Source organism: Theobroma cacao, chromosome 6 (genome assembly GCF_053813885.1).
Source record: "Theobroma cacao isolate CCN51 chromosome 6, ASM5381388v1, whole genome shotgun sequence".
NCBI lineage: Eukaryota > Viridiplantae > Streptophyta > Magnoliopsida > Malvales > Malvaceae > Theobroma > Theobroma cacao.
This window is the reverse complement of record NC_142644.1, coordinates 179256-186754: the sequence shown is the minus strand read 5'-3', so window position 1 is coordinate 186754 and position 7499 is coordinate 179256.

Below are 7499 nucleotides of genomic sequence, written 5' to 3'. Positions count from 1 at the left end.
AATATATGAAACACAATATAAGAATGGTCTTCCCTAGAAAATATAAGAATCATTGTCTGGTGGTCAGTTGATATATATAAAAAATCACGTAGGTTCGAAAGCAATTGATGGAGAACAAATCACGTATGGTGCTGAAGCAACCGACAAAGAACAAATTATGTACAATGCCGAAGTAGCCATCGGAGAATAAATCACGTACGACATTGAAACCGTCGACAGAGAACAAATTACATATGGTGTTAAAGCAACCGATGAAGAATAAATCACTGGGAAAAGACATCACTTTACCATAACCATATCAACGTCATGGTTGAAAAGACAAAAAAATGGCTACGTTAGGAACTTGCTTTAATACCATGAAAAATAAAATATCTTAAAAGAATGGAATATGGAAAACTCCATTCAAATGTCTCCAAATAATGGAATTAGGAAAAACCTATTTAAAAGAATGGAAACAAGAAAACCTTACTCAAAAGAATGGAATCAAGGAAACTCCATTTAGTTTTACTATGAAATATATAAGGACCATTTATAAAGATAACACATCTTAAACTTACTTATAATGCAAGTAAAGAAATAAGAAAGTATTATAATCCTAGACTTCCTTGGAGTGTAATTAGAGTAAAAAGATAATAAAGTAAATGTCCTAAAAACTAGGCTTACTTGTTCTGCAAGCAAAGCGATTAACAAGTAAGGAAAACTTAAATATGAAAAGTATTTTAATTGCCTTAGAATACTTTACTTGGGTGCTTTTCTTCTTAGTAGTTATTGAACCCCTTTAATACGGGTTATTTTGTGCACGTGGGCTGTTGGTGCGCATCTGTTTGTGTGGGCCTTGTATGCACGGCTCTCTTCCGTGTTGCCCATATCCTAAATTAATTCTCCTTTATATATATCAGGACATGCAAGGCATGTAATTCACAATGGTATAATGAGACATACTAAGGTATGTATTGAGACATGCAAGGCATGTAATTTTCATTGGTATGACAAGACATATTAAGGTATGTATCACCATATGCTAAGCATGTAATTCTCAATCCAAACTCAATTCACATTTTGAAGAATAAAAGCATTGAAAGGTTTGTTTCCTACAAAATCATTTTTATACATACATAGGTATATTTACAGATCATGTATGACTTTCAAACCATATTCCGATGCTTTTGTATTTATATATCAAAATACTTTGAAAATGTCATAACTACTCACCTGTTTAAAGCATGCTTTAAACTCCAGCACCTTTTGACGAATACTAGACCTCTCAAACATATAACTTTTCCAACAACTCCTATCCAAGATTAACACATTGTTAACACCTTGTTATTTAGGCATAACCTTCATCAATAACCATTAATCCTTTCACCAACTTCATTACTTAACCTCAAATTCGAAAATCAATAACTTAAAATATAACATAACTATGACTTAGACTATAACTAGTCAAGGATTCAAGCAACTTTACCTTGGTAAGCTTGAGAGAATCCAAAAGCACTTAAAAACCTAAGATTTAGAGAGTAAAACGAATTTTAATGATTTATAAATTCTGAAAATTAAAACCTAAAGTTTAGATGTTTAAAACGAGGAAACCTTACCTTTATAAACCTTCAGAATCAAAATTTGAACTTGGGTATGCCTTTTAAATGCTTGAAGCGCTTGAAAATGATGAGGAATAGAGTAAAGAAGGAAGAGGGAAAAAAAGGCTGAGACTAAAGAGAAAGTATTTTTACTGATTTGGGAAAAATGTGGGGTTATAGGGGTTTAAATATTTGGGAAAAGTTTATTTTACCTTTAGTTTTTTTTCCCAATTTGCGATAGAGGTATTGATACTTTTGGAATATGTATCGATATAGTTGTTCATCCAGTATCAATACTTCGTTCATCAGATGCATTTTTGGGTTTCAAGTATCGATACACTATGAATAGGTATCAATAATTTTGATCCATAATGCATTTTTCAAGACTAAAATAAAAGCATTTGACCCTTTTTAAGTTCCAACTTTTAGATGAACTCATTTGGCAATCAAAACACCTATTTATAGGTTACAAATGTTCAAAAATATCGTTAGAAATAATAAATTTACATGCTCACCAAGCTAAGTTATAACTTTAACCTTTCATTAAAGGTTGAAGTTTCACATCTTCACGCCATTCTCTCCCATTCTTCCTTCAAACATTTCTTTCATCTTTTTCCTTCAATTCGTTTCCAAACCTTGGCCAAATTGAAGCATCAAACTTGGATTTGAGGTGAGTGTAGGAGAAAAATTGTTATCCAATTACAAAATGCCACGTGTCCAAAATTAGTAAATTGAAGAAAATTTTCAAAGACAAATCATGTGCCTCCATGTGGATTTGAAAACATCATTTAAGATAGCCATATAATTAATTTATTGGCTAATTATCTTAAAAACACATATTTGTACCAATTAGAATTTACTTATTAGTCATTCAATTTATATATATATATATAAATCAAGATAATTTAGAGACAAAAATCCAAATTTAGTCATCCAATTTATCTTTAAATAAATTAAGATAATTTAAAGATAATATTCAAATTCGATCAATCAAAACTTAATGACTCAAAGCTGGACCAATCAAAACATCATTTATGAGTCATCATGATTTATGTTTAATTAAATTAAAATAATTTAAAGATACATTCAAGGAGACTAAATTCTCATGAAAGTCTCTCATCTAACACTATAAATATAGTGCTATTCTAAGCCATTTGATGAACAAAGGAGAAAGAAAAAGATTTTGAAGATCAAAGCCTCCAAAACTTTGACAAGTCCAAGAAGGAAGATTTCAAACATCAAACCTCTAGAAGGAAGATTTGAAAAACCAAAGCCCTTCTAGAGTTCCACAAATCCAAGAAAGGATATGAAAAACTAAAGCCTCTTCAAAGTTCCACAAAGTCAAGAAAAAAGATTTGAAGAACCAAAGCCTTTTTAGAGTCCTACAAATCCAAGAAGGAAAATCTAAAGACCAAAGCCTTTCCAAATTTCCACAAATCCAAGAAAAAGATCTGAAGAATCAAAGTTGTTCCAAAGTTCCAACCTGAAGTCCAAGTGATCCAAATTGTTTGTTCAAGATCAAGTCATAAAGACTTTTGGAGCGAAGTCTCTAAATCATTCATTCGATATCAAGTCATAAGACCCTTGTAGTAAAATCTCTAAATCGTTCATTCAAGATTAAGTCATAAGACTCTTTAAACGAAGTTTCCAATTTGTTTGTTCAAACTCAAGTCATCGAACCCTTGAAGCGAAGCAAAATATAGAGTTCAAGATCAAGTCACAGGTCGTTTGAACCAAAGAACAAAGTTCAAGATCAAGTCATTGAGACCGTTGAAGTAAAGATTGAAAAAGTTAATCAAAGGGCATTCTTTATTGTAAAAGAATTCCAAAGATTTTAAATTCATGTTTAATATATAAAGAAATTTTACATTTGTGTCTAAATTCTCAAGTCTAAAAATTTCAACGCAAAATTTGTGTGTACAAATTTCTGGTACGCCTAATAGGACAATCTTTGCCTCTCATATCTTTTTTTCAAGCAAATCTCAAAATTGTGATGGCGGTTAAGAAGAACTATGCCAACAAATTAACTCTCAAGCTTGCTTGAGCGAATCTTACAGTCTTTCCAAGCTTATCATCAAGCACATATGTTACAACTCATCCATATGGCACTAGGTGAAGGACAAAAGCTCTTAATGAACTATACAACTAGATTTCCCAATGTTCAACCAAAATCCTTTATATGACACTTTTTCCCCAAATTTAGAAGAACTTTCTGCATGGCAACTTGCTTCCTCTAAAGAATCAAGTATGAATTGCCAACTTTCATTCAAGGAACATCATGGCTATTCGAAGTCAAATAGGAATAAAAATAATGAATTGGTTACGTGGGTTGGATGTCTAAGGATCTCTTGCATATTCTTGTTTTGGGTTTTATATATACGTCTTGTTGGATTATGGATTGAGTCTAATGGATCCAAGTCCATTTGTATATCCATATAGGGAAAAGAATAACCCTAGACAAAGAAAGCTACTTAGTCAGCCATCAGAATTAATTAGTAATAGTTTTTTTAAAAAAGAAAAACACTAAAAAAAGAAAAAGCGTGGATCCTTTTGGAGGCAAAGCTTTGAGGTTCTTGTATGTTAGTCCAAAATTAAATCTTTTTTAGAGTTGAGGTGCTTGTGGTAGATCCCTTTAAACTACATGTATCTTGGTTTGTAATTTTCTTATGGTAGATCTCTTACTTTTATATTATATAACAATTGTTGTTATTGAATTATAAAAATTTTTGCATTCATCGTAAGGAGAAACTAATAGTCTAGTAGGTGAATGAGAGTACATCTATGCATTTTGTTGTTGAAATTTGTGGACACATTAATGTACTTTTGATGGTACAAAGTATAGATGTGCTCGATGAGTATAAGGCTTACTTGGGTCAATAGGACTTATTTTCGTGGTCCTTGGCTGGTCATGGTCCGAGATGGTGTCATAACAATGTTGGTATTGGAGCCTTGGGTTGTCTAAGTCCTAGGCATTCTTTGTAGTGTCAACAAAGAGTTGAGGTCTTTCATGGAAACTTGTTTTAGGTTGTGTACCTAGGTATAGTCAGGAACGTGAGACCAACATAGGGTACTTTATCTATATTCTACCTAAATTTCTTATACCTTATGTCACATTTGAGTATGCCTCTTGTAGTTGAAACTTACGATAAATATTTGCTCTTATCTAGGTAAAATGCTACCTAGAACGAGGGTAATGGTTAGAGATGTAGAGGAACAGAATGCTTCCAACAAGACATTCATTAAGCCACGTACATTGGTTACGTGGGGTCGAGGTAGACATGACAAAGTCGTGTTAGGGCATAGATTCTTAGAGAAAGCCACACTAAGGGGTAGTCATGTTAGGTTGGTGGTGATTACCCTATTAGATGGGTAACTCTAGAGGATATGGTTGGCAATTTGCAAGACGTCAAATGGACCATAGGAGCTATAACTTAGAGGATATTTGAGTAGGGGCGAAGGGATGACAATCACCTTATAGTACATGTCTTATTTAGCTCCCTAAGACAAGATGATAGCCAACATTTGTGGAGGCTTAAGGGCATATTGATGTTTCACTTTAAGATTTTCTTAAGTTGAAGCCTTATACTTTTTTTGGTTCTAATGTAGCAGAAAACCCATAACGATTTCTAGATAATATGGATGGAATTTGCAGAGCTTTAGGTTGCTTGATTGAGAGGTTTGTGGATTTGGACAGCTTGAGGCTAGATGATGTTGCCCAACTTTGGTTTGACTTTTATTGTAGAGGGAAACCAACAAGGTTCACTTCATTAACATGGGAGGAATTCAATGTGGTGTTTATGGTCCATTTTCTACTTGAGTGTGAACGGGATGCCAAGGCTCGAGAGTTCGAGCCTTTAATACAGATTCCTACAATGTTGGTGTTCAAGTACGAAACATATTTTACCCAGTTCTTGAGATATGCATCCTATCTTGTGGCTATAGAGGAGATGAGGGTAAAGAAGTTTGTGAATGGGTTGATTGACTCACTATATAAGGCCATGGCAAGTCAGAGCTTTAGCACTTATTAGTCAGCTGTGAGGTGTGTCGTATGATCGAGAGCAAGAATGTGAAAAGTTGAGTAACATGGAAAGGCTAGGATTGAGGGTTGGTATGGACAATAGGATAATAGTGTAGGTAAAGGGTCAATTTTTATATGCCATTAAGGCTAGCGGGGGAAACAACCATTATATTGATCCGGATAGAGGAGTGGATCGATTATTATTGGCATGAGGTAAAAACAAAGGATTACTACCTTTTCGAGACAGCAAGTCTTAAGATATATAGGTTATTTGAATACAACTTGCTCATTTTACAAGAGACACCATAGATGGGGGCTACACCATCATGCAAGAAAACTTTGTTTTCAGTGTGGCCAACTAGGGTATATAAGGAAAGACTACTTGAGAGCCCCACAATCTCAAGGATCTGTATGTTATGTTTCTCAACTAGTTTTGGCTTCTCCTTCTACCACGATTACATAGCCCATTAAAGAGGGTCACAGATCTAGAGAAAGAGGCACAATTCCCCCTCCGCAGAATAGGGTTTTTTGATCGACACCTTAAAGTACAATTGACAAGGGACAAGCCAAGGTAATGCATTAACACAATAGGACGTTCAAACCTCGAAGGCAGTCGTCTCAAATTCCTTGCCTATTTGTGGATTTATTACATGTGCATTGTTTGATTAGAGATCCACCCATTCTTATGTATCCCCACACTTTGCATTGAGGTTAGGCATAGAACATACCCATTTGGAACAAGATTTGATAGTGTCAACCCCATTGAAGGAGGTGTTTGTACTTCAATATAAATATAAGTCTTGTGTGGTTTAAATCAAAGACAAAGACATTTAGGAAAAACTAGTGTTATTTGACATTTAGACTATGATTTGATATTGGGTATGGATTAGTTATCTCCTAACTATGCTAATGTGGAATGCCACAATAAGTTAGTGAGATTGAACTATTCAGAAAAGCTATGTTTTAGCACCCAAGGTGATTGCAATATTGTTCCGACAAATATAATATTGACAATGACTGTTAGAAAGATGTTCAGTGAAGGATACCATGGGTTTTTGGCCGTAGTGAAGGAGAGACGGTGTGAGTTTGGTAATGTCAATAAGGTACTTATCGTGGGGGAGTTCTCTAATGTATTTTTAACGAAATTGTCATGCTTACCCCTAGAAAAAGAGATAGAGGTTTGCATTGACTTGGTGAAAGATACAAGCTCGAATTTCATACCATCATACCGGATGGCATCAGCAAAGCTCAAAGAGTTGAAAGATTAGTTGGAGGATTTCTTGGACAAAAGGTGCATCTGTCTGCATGTGTCAATATAGGGTGCATTGGTTCAATTTTTGAAAAAGAAAGATGAAACTCTTCAATGTGTATAATCTATTGACAATTGAAAAGGTGACAACAAAGAACAAGTATTATTTGCTGAGGATTAATGACTTATTTAATTAGTTGCAAACGACTCAATGTTTCTCCAAGATTGATTTCTTGTTAGATTACCACCATTTGAGGATTAAGCAGGAAATGCACCTAAGACCGCCTTCTGAACTAGATATGGTGACATTGACTTCTTAGTGATGTCTTGTGGACTTACCAATACTCCCATGGCTTTTATGGATTTAATGAACCTAGTGTTCAAGTTGTATTTGGATAGATTCGTGGTAATCTTTGTTGATGATATATGGGTATACTTGAGGAGTAAGAAGGATCATGAATAACACTTAAGGATCATGCTTCTAACCTTGAGAGAACATCAATTGTATGCCAAATTCTCCAAGTTCGAGTTTTGGCTTGATAGCATTAGTTTCTTAGGCAAGTGATCTCTAGAAATGGCGTAAAACTGGACCAAAAGAAAATTGAGGTAGTGAAGTAATGACCAAGCCCAACTTCAGCAATGGAGATACATAGCT